Here is a 12,757-nt window from a genome sequence, read left to right on the forward strand (position 1 = left end):
TCAAGTTTACCTCTACATTAGAGAAATTTGCTGAGATATACATTAAGGAGATAGTTAGACTTCATGGTATACCCTCTAGAATTGTGTCAGATCGTGACCCAAGGTTCACTTCAAACTTTTGGGGTGCGCTACAGAAGGCTATGGGTACCAGACTGAGTTTTAGCACCGCATACCACCCCCAAACAGATGGACAAACAGAGAGGACGATCCAGACTTTGGAGGACATGTTGAGAGCTTGTGCCATTGAACTACCAGGTAGTTGGGATAATCATTTGCCATTAGCTGAATTTGCTTATAATAACAGCTATCATTCTAGTATTGGGATGGCGCCTTATGAGGCCTTGTATGGAAGGAAGTGTAGATCGCCTTTATGTTGGACAGAATTAAGTGAGAGGAGTATCATTGGTCCAGAAATTGTAGAGCAAACCACCCAGAAGATTGCAATGATTAAGCAAAAATTGCTAACCGCTCAGAGCCGACAGAAGAGCTATGCTGATAAGAGGAGACGGCCGTTAGAGTTTGAAGTAGGAGATCATGTATTTTTGAAGGTTTCTCCAGTGACAGGCATTGGTAGATCCATTAAGGCAAAGAAATTGACACCTAGATTTATGGGCCCGTATGAGATCTTGGAGCGAATTGGATCTACTGCATATAGAGTTGCATTACCTCCACAGATTGCAGGTATCCATAATGTGTTCCACGTATCACAGTTGAAGAAGTACAACCCGGATCCCTCCCATGTTATTGAACCTGAAGAAGTAGAATTGAGGGAGAATTTGACCTTTAGATCCGAACCGGAGCGAATTGAGGACTTTAAGGACAAACAACTACGCAATAAGACCATCCGACTCGTGAAGGTGATTTGGAAGGGTGGAGCCCTAGGTGATGCTACTTGGGAGACCGAGGAGAGTATGAGGCGAGATTATCCACATTTATTTGCTTAGGTACATAGTTTCTAAGCTTATCTATTAAATTTTGAGGACAAAATTTCTAAAAGGAGGGGAGAATTGTAACATCCTGATTTTTATATAATAAAGAAATTGTGGAATTTAGGTTTTGAGAAAAAAAATGATAATAATAGGAATTTATATTATTTGAGGTTATTTAGAAATAATATTATGATTAGGTATTTAATTATGAATTTAAAAATTTAAATTTAAAATCACATAAGCAATATTTAGTTAAGATATAATACATAAATAATTTTTTTTATGTGTGTGTTAAAAAAAAAAGAGAAGGTAGAAGGAACAAAAAAAAGGGGGGGTGGAAGGTTGTTGTTTCTAAGTCCCACATTGGTTAGATGAGGGAAGAGAAGAGGTGCCTTCATGTATAAAAAGGAGGGGGTGTGTGCATTAGGAAGCATGAGAGGCTAAGATGCAATTTAGAGAAAATTGCAACTTTGGGCCCAAAGGTTTGAATAATTAAATTCAAACCTATAGTTTTTTTTAATATAATTTTGGGACTCACAATCCCATTTTTATATTATTTTTCTCTCTTCCTCTCACGTTGCTCGGCGTTTTCTCGCAAGGGGGGATTATTTTCTTTTTCTTCAGGTATGTTCTAACTTTCCTGTTTAGATTAGCATTTAAAAATTTATTTAATTACAAAATTAATTTTATAGTTATTTTCTAAATAATATTAGCTTTCTAGTGATATGATTATTTTGTAGGATAGAGTAAATATTTTGATTAGGATTTTTCTATAGGATAGTTAATCTGATGATATGATGGATTAAAAATATAGGTTAAAATTCTTAGGGATATAGTAAATATTATAGAATATTTTCTTAAGGTTGAAACTCATGTTTAAGAATTTTTGAGTTAAAATCTAGATCTATATGGTTGAATTTATGTGGAATCTGAGATGTAGGGATAAATCTATGATTATTAAATATTTATTTAAGTATGAATAGGTATTTTTGAGGTTATAGAAAGGTGATTTGAGGCTTCAGGATAATTCTAAAATTTTTAATTTATTTTTGGATGAATTTTTAGAATGTAGAAGGATGAAATTGTGATACTAGAAGTGAATTGAGGATAAAAAAAAATAGTTCATTAGGGTACGAGAATTTTAGAAAAGAATTTGGGAAGTTAAATAAGGCATAAATCTTAAATTAGTGTTAATATGGACTATAGATTTAAGACTTTCTAACTCTTTAAATTAGAGTTATTTATTTTAATGTAAAATTAATATATAGTATTGTGAAATAATTATGTAGATTATATTGACAAAGATAGTGGTGAAAAAGGAGTTGTGAAGGGGAACTTGTTATTCAAGACACAAGGTAACCATTATTAATGTGTTGTGATGAGTGTGTTTGTGAATGGTTATGTGTTGTTTTGTTGTTTGGAAAAATTATGAATTATTGAAAATAAATACTGTATATACTTGTTTGAAATTATTGCCAAGTGGGTTAAAAATTTATTTTTGTTTATCATGATGAGATATTATTGTTCGGATATATTCCTGTTTGGATATTTGAATGATGCATGACTTGTCAGGGTATTTTAATGTATGGTGTTAATGGGAATTTCTGTTCGGTTAATTATTACCACGTGGTAAGCCCTCATTGGACCCAATGAGTGGCGTGTCGCTTGGTCCAACTCACCTTTGGCCGGGTGATTTGGCGTCCGAGCATGGTGAAAGGAGGATATAAGGTGCAGTCATGCAATTAAATACTTGTTCGGTTTGTTTGAAAATATTGTTCGGTTAAATGTTTTGTGTGCCCACTTAGCAATCGCATGATTAGTTACATCCGCATGCATCATTACATATTAATTTTTGGTTACTGAGACTTTTAAGTCTCATTCCCCGTGGTTAATATTTTTACAGGAGCGAATCCGGCCGAGAAAGCACCAGAGGTGTAATTATGGTGTATGAGACACCATCTTTTACGTTGCCTCTTATTTTGGATTATACAATGTATCTTGTGCCAACTTAGGACATATCTTGTCTATGGAGCATGTAAACTCTAATCCTTTTTATTAAATGCATTTATATGTCCAAGAGGATTATGTCTGTCCCTTTTGATTCATGACCTAATTTAAATAACATGCTATGAGGATCATGTCTGTCCCTCATGGTTCTAATTTTTTTTTGAGATATTTTAAGACCTGTGGTATATTGTCTTGGATGTATCGTGGTAGAAATTTTTCTACCATGATAATGGTTTTAATAATTTGCGAAAAATCGGTCTGTAAATTTGAGGGTGTTACAGAACCAAAGTTGTCACGTCTCAAAAATTAGATGTGAGTGGCATGAGATATATGTACAAACATACATACCTTAAATTGTGGTCAAGAAACTTTAATCTAATGTTTAATATTTATTTTTAAAACATAATTAGATTTATATTGAAATTTTTAATGCCTTTAATAATATTTTATAATAAAATTTTCAATAATTTTGTAGAAATTTCTGCAAAATCTCCCCAATAAATAGAATTTTTCAAAAATTCTACAATATAAAGTTTCAACCAAAAATATCAAATTAGTCAGGAGCAAAGCTCCTTCCAACTAGCTGACAAAATATACATATCAACATAAATAACCTAACCACAAACTATGTGGAGCACCTAAAAATAAGTTTACAAAATAAAACTTTATAATTAAAACTTTACATCAAAATAAAGCTTAATCCTGAGCTCATCTACTTCTAGTGAATAATAGACTCCTCAATATTCATCAAGTAGTTTAGTGCCAGCTATACTATTGAGACCAAAATTATTTCCAGTGAATAGCATCCAAATAATAAATAATTAAACATGAATAAAAGAAAAGTTAAAAACAATTATATAAATTAAAAAGAAACAATTTTCATAAAATTTTAGTAAACTTCAGAATAAAATGGCTCTATATAACTTTAAAATTTTTTTTAAACCATTAAATTATCATATTAAATATTATTGTCACTTGATTCCAAGAAAGCAAATAAAAAAAATAAATAATTATAAATAAATTACTAAATAAAAAAACAATGAGATGTATAAAGTCACCAAATAATCTAATTTATGATTATAAGGACTTATCAGAATAATTGACAAACGTAGACACACAGTCCACAGGGATAAATAACCAAATGCGGTTTATGATATGAAGATAAATGTGGACACACAGTCCATGAGAGTAAGTAACCAGACGCGATCGAAGCCACAAAACAGACATGGACACATAGTCTACAAGGGTAACTAACTAGACGTGGTCAAAGCCACAAAATAGACATATGTATGAGACCCACGAATAACAAACATGAGAACAGAGCTCATAAAAATTAAACTAGCTAGTCATTAACCATGGCATGCCAAAGGCTAACGAAACTAACATTAGCAACCAGTATTCTATATATAGTGCCCATTTGAATTTCAGTTGGGTATAATAGATTATGAAAATAATTGATTAAGTGGTAGATTTTAATCATAATTGATTATGTTATAACGCAATGTGTTTGGATATTATTTTTCTAAAATTGATTTTAACATAATTGAAGATGTTTGGATAATTTAATCAGAATTAATTTTTAACTATATAAATTACTATATAATTTAATTTTTAAATACTAAATATTAATTTTTTGAAGATACAAAGTTTAAATTTTATTAAGGAAAAAAAAGAAAAAAAAAGAGTTTGATTTTATTTTTATTAAATTATGTGCTTTTTTTGTAATTTTTTCTTGGGCTAATTTTTCCCAACATTCTTGACAAGCTTCTTGGCAAAAGCTCCTAGAACCAAAAATCGATTAACAAAAAAAATGGGTGTTTGGATAATTTTGCCAAGAATTGATTTTTTGGGCCAAAAATTGATTATTTTGGCTATCCAAACACACACATAATCTCTTTCAAAATCACTTTTCCAAATATAAGAAAATAATCATTTTCAAAATATAACTTTCTCTTCTTGATATCAAACTCAGACGAATTATAAAAAATATCAATCCTTTTAAACATAAAAATTCATAATTAATATCTCATAAATTTTTTTACCAATTTCCATGGTCAAATGTAAATACAATAAAATACTAAAACTTATGAAAGCATTTTCGCAAAACTCATATAAGTATATGCCATGATTCCAAGAGCCAGAGTAATTTAATTAGCAAAAGTAATTAGTGCTGGAAAAATTTATATATTAACAATAGTAAATTGTTAAAAATATATAATAGTTTAATAAAAGAAAATTTGATAAGACATTAATTGGGACTTTATCCACTTACTTAAAATTCTCAAAGTTCAAAATTCACCTCTTAACTTCAATCATATTTATCCTTTTCCAAACACTCTAAAAATCATTTTAAGATTTGAAATAACTTTCAATAAATTCAATAATATCCTTCCAACATTACTGCTATCACAATTTAGCCATAATAGAGCTAAAATTTTTACAATCAAGACTTTACACATAAAAATTCTACTAAAGCCATAGCTCTGAAGACTTTAACTAACAACATATCACTTTCATAATCAAAATTTGTACACAATACCAAGATCAATTCTCCAAATAATAGCATCTAAACTAATTATGTTTTTCAAGAAATTTAATGAGATTTTTAAAAATACACAATCAAGCACCTCCTCTAACAAGCATTTTAACAAACATCTTATAAACATCAATCTTTTAAGTTTCATATCCAAGCTCTTCTCTTCCAATTTCATCCTAACAAATTATTCAATAGCAACCAATTTAAACAAGAATTAATTTAACTCAGAAATTCTAACCCATATGTGTCATCATCATACTTCATTACAAATTTTTCAGCTTATTTTAACTCTTCTCCCCCTTACACTGTCATGAGTAACAGCAGAACATAAGGAAAAAAATTGAAACTTCAACAAAATTGCATCACAGACTCACACGTACAGCAGAACCTAACAATGGAAGGAAATTTACCAGCAGCAATCATGAACAGAGGAGGAGAAAGAAAGGTCGACAAAACAGGGGAGAAGAAGACAGCTGCAAACCAGCCTCCATCTCATGAATCAGACCTCCAAAAATCTTAAACCAGCTCCTAGCATACTCACGATTCTCGAATGAAAAGAATAGAGAGGAAAAAAAGGTTCAACAGCATCTACGATGGAAAATGATGCGAAGACCAGAGATGAAATGGGAAACCCAGAACTTGCTAGCTGAACCACAGCTCTTGCTTGCATGGCCGACGACCTAAATAACGACAGAGAAAGGATGGAGAAGCCAGATGATGGACGAGCACTCTCTTGTTTGCTGAATCTGGAATTTTTAAGATGAGGAAGAAGGGAAGGAAAGCGCAGACCCTGCGTTTTTTTTTTTTTTGTCTGATTATGTTTCTCTTTTCTTCCCTCTGTATACATATTATTCATACATAAGGGCAAAATGGTAAATTAAAGAAGGCTGGAACAAAAGAAATAGAGCATTTATTTCTAGTACCCTAGAAGGCTCAAACCCAAAACTTAATAAATCTATTAATAATGCCAGCTCCACTAGGCTATTACACTCAAAGTTATAAAAATCAGACCAAAATCAAATTGAGAACTAGCCATTAGAATTAGCCATTAGTTTGATTCGGCCAACTCTTTTAAACTGCCTATTATAGAACCGATCAACGATCAGTAAAATCGATCAATAACTGATAAAACTAGATAAAAACCAGATCAGTTCCTTCAAAAAACCAGACCACATTAAAAAAATTAAAAAAATAACCAGAATTTCCAAACTAAAATACTAAAAGCTTTGGGTCTGAGCTGTGATTTTTGCAAAAATGCAACTCAGCCCCTTGTCTCTCAGCGTGCGCTCCACTTCCTTTTATAGTCATGCACGCCTCTTCTCCTTTTTCACGTAGACGATGTGGGACTCAAACAAATATACACTTACATGTATTTTTTAATATCGGCAAATTTTTTTAATTTTTATACTTTTTATTATTTATATATATTTTTTTGTTTAAACTTGATATTTTTAATTTAGCTTAAACATATTTTCAAAAAATATCTAATATTTATCATTCTATCAATATCTTTCTTAATTTTTAAAAAAAGCTTTATTTATAATTAATATTAATCATATATTCATTAATAGTAAATTATATTACAAAGCATTTATGATATATTTTTTTAAAAAAGACATATTTAAATGTATTTCTTATTTAATTATTATATATAAATTAAAAATATTAATTTAATATCAACCGGTTCAATCACGGTTCGACCACGATTGAACCAATGAACTGTAAATCAGTGTCTAGTTTGGTTAAATGATTGGTCCGGTTTTTAAAACCTTGATTACACCTTCTTAGTATAATTTTTTTTTTCCAAAAGTAATAAAAATACAACTATCTTATCATAATTTTAATTTTTATTTAAAAATTATTGGTTGTTACAAAAGCGCAGCGGCGACTAGCACATGATCGACGCTGAAGAAGGATAGAAGAAACTTCAACATGTGCGACGATGAACCAGAGAATCTCAGAACAAAATAGGGGCTGCTGCAAGGAAAAATTTGGTGACAGCAGCACTCCCAGTGGCGAGACGTAACGATGTGGAAGAGACGAGACCCAGCCAAAGGCGAGTAAAGAAGATCCACGGCAAGAACAGAAAAGGGTTGCGACGGGGAAGAGAAGAAGGAAATGAAGAATAACACGATCTCTCTCTTCCTCTCTGCTTTCTCTGTCTGAATGAAGAAGAAAATGATATATAAAGCATGTTGGAAAAATTACAACTAAAGACCCCATCAAAATTTTATTATTATTATTATTATTATTATTATTATACAACAATAGGCAAGGGCACTTAAGTAATTTCCTCATATAAAACAAAATCAAACTAATCTTTGGCTTAAATAAGATTTGAACTTTGGACCTTCAGGTAAGCATCCAACATAGAGTTCATCCATATGTGTGAGATGGATCTGTGTCCACTCTTCACCCTCCTTTTCACTATTAGGAACTTAATATTTATGTACTTAAATGAACTCCTGTTGTTCTTGGAATATGCATTGATACCTTATCATCAACTATCAATAATCAATCAAATATATTATACAAATGTTGTAGCAAGCAGTTGATTGGTGTAAAATTCATTCACTTTCATTGATTTATATACTTTGGTTACATTTCAATTGATCAATTTATTGTAAATGCATATATCCTTCATAATTTATTCATTTTATATTTTTAACGTCATTTGTTTGACAATTATAAAAATAAATGCTAATAAATAATTTAATAACATTTATTAGTTAAACATGTAATTAATATTTTCGAACTGTAACTTATGTTTTGTATATGACCATTTATAACTAATAGTTATAGTTGAAGAAATTTAAATTAGTGTGACTAACAACTGAAAAACCTAATGACAATATTACTATTAAAAATTATTAATTGATAATAATGACATTAAATTAATATTAATGACATCTAGCCAAAAAATTAATATTAATGACATCAGTACTCATTTCTCACTATTTTATTTTAAAAATTTCATTTAATATTCATACGTTTTCCTTGAACGTAATAATAACTTTACAGTCAACATTTATTCTTGGTAAATTTTCTCCCATTCAACCATAATCTATGATAAAATTTCCTCATTTTTGGTCCTATTTGATTTGTTTATTATTCTTTTTTGAATGTAACTATTGTGATTATGACAAAAAGGTTTTGGAAAAATTCCCAAGGCAATAATCCCTCATGCGTAGCTTGTGTTTATCAACTCTAATTAATTATAGCAAAAACAATTGTGTAAAAAGTTAAAGGGACCCTTCTCCTATCAATGACAGTGCCGCTAATTCATTTAGGTTACCCTTCTATTAATATTAGTCCCATTCAACCATAGTATATCATAAAATCCCCTCATTTGTGGTCCTACTTGATTCCTTTATTATTCCGACATAAATTTCGCTCCATCATTCCCAAAGCAAAATCCCTCATACATAGCCTATTTTTTACCAGTCTGATTAATTATAACAAAAAAAAAAAGCAAAGTACAAAAATGCAAGGGACCCTTCTCCTATCAATGAGAGTGCCGCTATTTCATTTATGTAACACTAATATTCATTTGTGACACTGCTATGGCTAAAGATCTTTCCTTTGATGAGTATGACTACTTGAGTGACATCAATGATTCTCAAGAAACATGGTGTATTGTTGTGAGAGTGGTAAGAAAGTGGTATCTAAAACAGAAAAATCTACCATACAATACTTGAAACATATGTTTCTTGCTTAAGAATGAGAAGGTATTCATACATTACAAAATGTTTTCACTCTCTTTTTCGATTAAATTAACAATTATGATAATTTTCACTATTATGTTTAGGGAGTACAAATCCAATCATCTATCCAGACCAAGAATTAAGTTAAACAATTTGAAGCTGAACCTACCGAAGGAAAAGTGTACTTCATAGAAAATTTTGAAATTCTAACTAATAATGAGGACAACAAGGCTACCATGCATCCTTGAAAGATCAATTTTCATGCAAACACATTTGTCCATACTCATGATGCAAAAATTCCTCCTTATGGATTCAACTTATTCCCTATAAAAGATATTATCAAGAAAGCATATATGAAAAAATGAAAAACAAACATTGACCATTTAGCTGGTGAGCATCTAATCTCCAATTGATCTTTCATGTTAACTAATTTAGCATACCTTATTATTTGAGAATCTTACAAATGTCATAGGCTTCCTCTAAGGGCTTGTCACGATCCAGGATCATAAAAGTGGTCTTGAGAACAAGAATAGGTTGTCATTCACAATTGCTAATCAAGAGTGAGAAATTTTAATTCACAACATTTTTTCTATCCCTTGTCTTTTTCTTATTAAGCATCCTAGCCAATGAACATTTTGTCAATTCATCCTAATTTTGCTATTCTACATAAATATAGGGAGAGGTCAATCAATATTGTCTTGTTCGACGAGAGTGCACATAATGCTTTCAATGCAAAAACATCAAAAATGAATCCACCAATAATTGTTGTTGTTCAACTGTGTATCATTCACTTCTACAAGAGTAAAATTTTAAATCTTCCATTCATTATATTTACTTACATCATTATATATATATATATATATATATAACTATTATGAATCTACTATTTTCTTTTTTAAACCAGACAAGCTTCAACTAAGCAACTATGGAACAGCAACCCATGTGCACTTTAACCCATCGACTGATATAGTTGAAAAGTTGCTAGCCATGTACTCCTCTCCTCATTCCTAAATCTTTTTCCTTCACATCCATCTACTATGATATTATTTAATGAACACATATTGTTTTACAATGCAAGAAACTCTGAAGACTTGTCTCAAACATTTTCACAAGTTGTGTCTAAAAACCCATTAGAATTCCTATATGCAAATTAAGGGACCTTGACAGTGTAATAGTTTTAAATCTTTCAAATGTTACGTTGCCATGTTTTAGTTATGTTTTCACATTGACACACACACACACTCAAATACTCCAAGTAAAGCATATAATAAATGACATTTAGTCTTTATCATATATATGTAAAAGGTGTGTAAAGTTGTGATAAAATGCAAGATTATGAAAGTGGAGACTTCCCAGATGTGGTACTATGAAGGATGTGGCCTATGTGATGCCAAACCCAAGCAAAATGATCTAGAAAAACCTTACTGCAAAACATGTAAAAAAAAATTGATCTACCCCTAGAGCCAAAGTATAGTCATCACTTCATGTTACTGATGCTCTATCATTTTTTTAATCACTTGTGGAGAGACATCCTATTTAACTAATTAAGCAAATACCTATTTCTTTTCTTTACATAGGTTTAGAGTACATTACACAGCAAGTGACAATTATGGCCGTTGTTTTATTGTCTTCTTCAACCAAATTACTGTAGAATTGCTCGAGACAACAGCATCAAATTTACTGACAATGAGAAACCATGTTAGATGACATTATGCTCTACTTTTATATGGTTTATTACAAAAAATTCTGAAAAATGAGTCTCTTTACCATCAAAACAAAAGAGATCTACTTCCTTCCTAAGGATATTCAACATCTTGAATAGGAAGGAAATGCTTGTACGACTCAACATTACAGAGTTCAACATACAGAACCCATCTACTGGAATTAGTGTCTCACAACATACTGAAGACATTGACATCATGAACAGATTCACCTATACCCATAGACTGGTACTATACTTAGTCATAAATTTCTATTAATTTAATTATAAAAAAAGTGCTTACATTAAAAAAATTCTTTCATTTCATTATCTATTTCCACACATCTAAGTTATAAAGATAAGAACCAAGCGTGAAATATTGCTAATGATGAATAAATATGTCATAAAAAAATTCAAACATAATGATTCATTTTGGACTTAATTCTTCCAAAAGTCTTTCTAACTAATAGTGCATTAGATGGTATAGTGGGAACACCTTTTGAATCTTCAGGATCCAAGAAGTACCCACATTACATGATGGTTGATGATGAAGTGGAACTTGCAACACCTCAATTCCCAAAACTTTCTAATGGTAAGGGCAAGAAGAGGGTTTATGAAAATGCTGAAAGGGATGAAGGAATTGAGGCAATGTCGACACCAAATTTTAGCAGCACAAAGAATCCCTGTTGGATCAAGAAAGAAAATTAAATTTATATCTGTTAGCTTTGATTTTATTTTATATTTTAGTCGTATTAAGTTTTTATTTGGTTTAAGCTTCTTTTTTTCCCCACCTAGCGAGATAGCAATTTGACTTGAATTTATGGGATGTTTGACACTACTATTGAATAGTATCAAAATTAATAAAAACTAGATTTTATAGTAAAGCGCAACCTAGGTTGTCTCTTTAAGAGTCAGTAGAGTAACTATTTGAATTATGATTATAAAAAGGTAAATAATGGGGGGTTTGTTAATGATGAAATTAAAACTAAATTAGAATTAAAAATTCAACTAAGAAAATTATCAAGAACAAGCAGTGCAATTAATCAAAACTCAATCACCTAAATTTAATCTTCCTCGTCCACAAAATACATTAATTTTATTTAAGTTTATTATTCTGGTTTCATTATATATTTCTCAAATTATCATTCAAAAATTAAACAATAAATTAAATTATAGATTAATTGAAATCTCCCTCAACCCACAACCTAACAATTATTTCAAGTTAGCCACACCAAAAACAAAGCATGGATAATCACCCAAGCTAGGCCAAATTACTCTTATGTTACTATATCAATCGACTATAGCAAGCAAAACCTCAGATAAAATTTATAACTCAAAAATTATGCAATAAAGCTACTCTAATCAGCAATGGCAATTAAATCATAAAATTCAGAAGTGGAGAGAAGAAAAGTAAATTGGAATAAAGCTAAAATAAATTCTTCCTTAAATATCAAAGATTTTGATTAAGATTTAAGATCGTGATTTGTGATTAATTACATCAAAAATTTAGCTCTTTATGGAACTAAAAACAAAACTATAACGTCGCCTCTAATTCTTTATTTCCTCTCTGATTTTTTTCACCGTCAAGTGATGCCTTTGCGTGCTGTGTTCCTTGCTTTATATATAAAATTGATGATGCATTCCAGTGCATACAAAAGCTAATAATAAAATGATAAAATTACACTAATAACCCTAATTAAAAACTACACTAAATTATCCAAAATAAATTTAAACTAAATTTTAAAGATTTAATTCTTGATTTGATCTCCAAGCATGCCTATATTCTTCTTATTCGAAATAATCTTTATTGATATCTTTCAAATTGAATTTAGAAGATATGTACAAATAAAATAAAATAAAATAGCACTTGTGCACAAATATT

The 12,757-nt window shown here is 30.3% G+C and overlaps 1 long non-coding RNA gene across 1 annotated transcript; it reads left to right on the plus strand.

Annotated features, from left to right (window-relative positions):
- The first annotated feature begins 1,316 nt into the window (after positions 1-1,316).
- Positions 1,317-3,022, plus strand: LOC129299632 (uncharacterized). The gene is made up of 3 exons (XR_008590606.1): positions 1,317-1,553; positions 2,219-2,284; positions 2,833-3,022. It is a non-coding gene; the product is annotated as an uncharacterized LOC129299632 (long non-coding RNA).
- Positions 3,023-12,757: the final 9,735 nt, after the last annotated feature.

This window comes from Prosopis cineraria, unplaced genomic scaffold (genome assembly GCF_029017545.1).
Source record: "Prosopis cineraria cultivar Desert tree isolate PC_DT_omini unplaced genomic scaffold, ASM2901754v1 PC1237, whole genome shotgun sequence".
Taxonomy (NCBI): Eukaryota; Viridiplantae; Streptophyta; class Magnoliopsida; order Fabales; family Fabaceae; genus Prosopis; species Prosopis cineraria.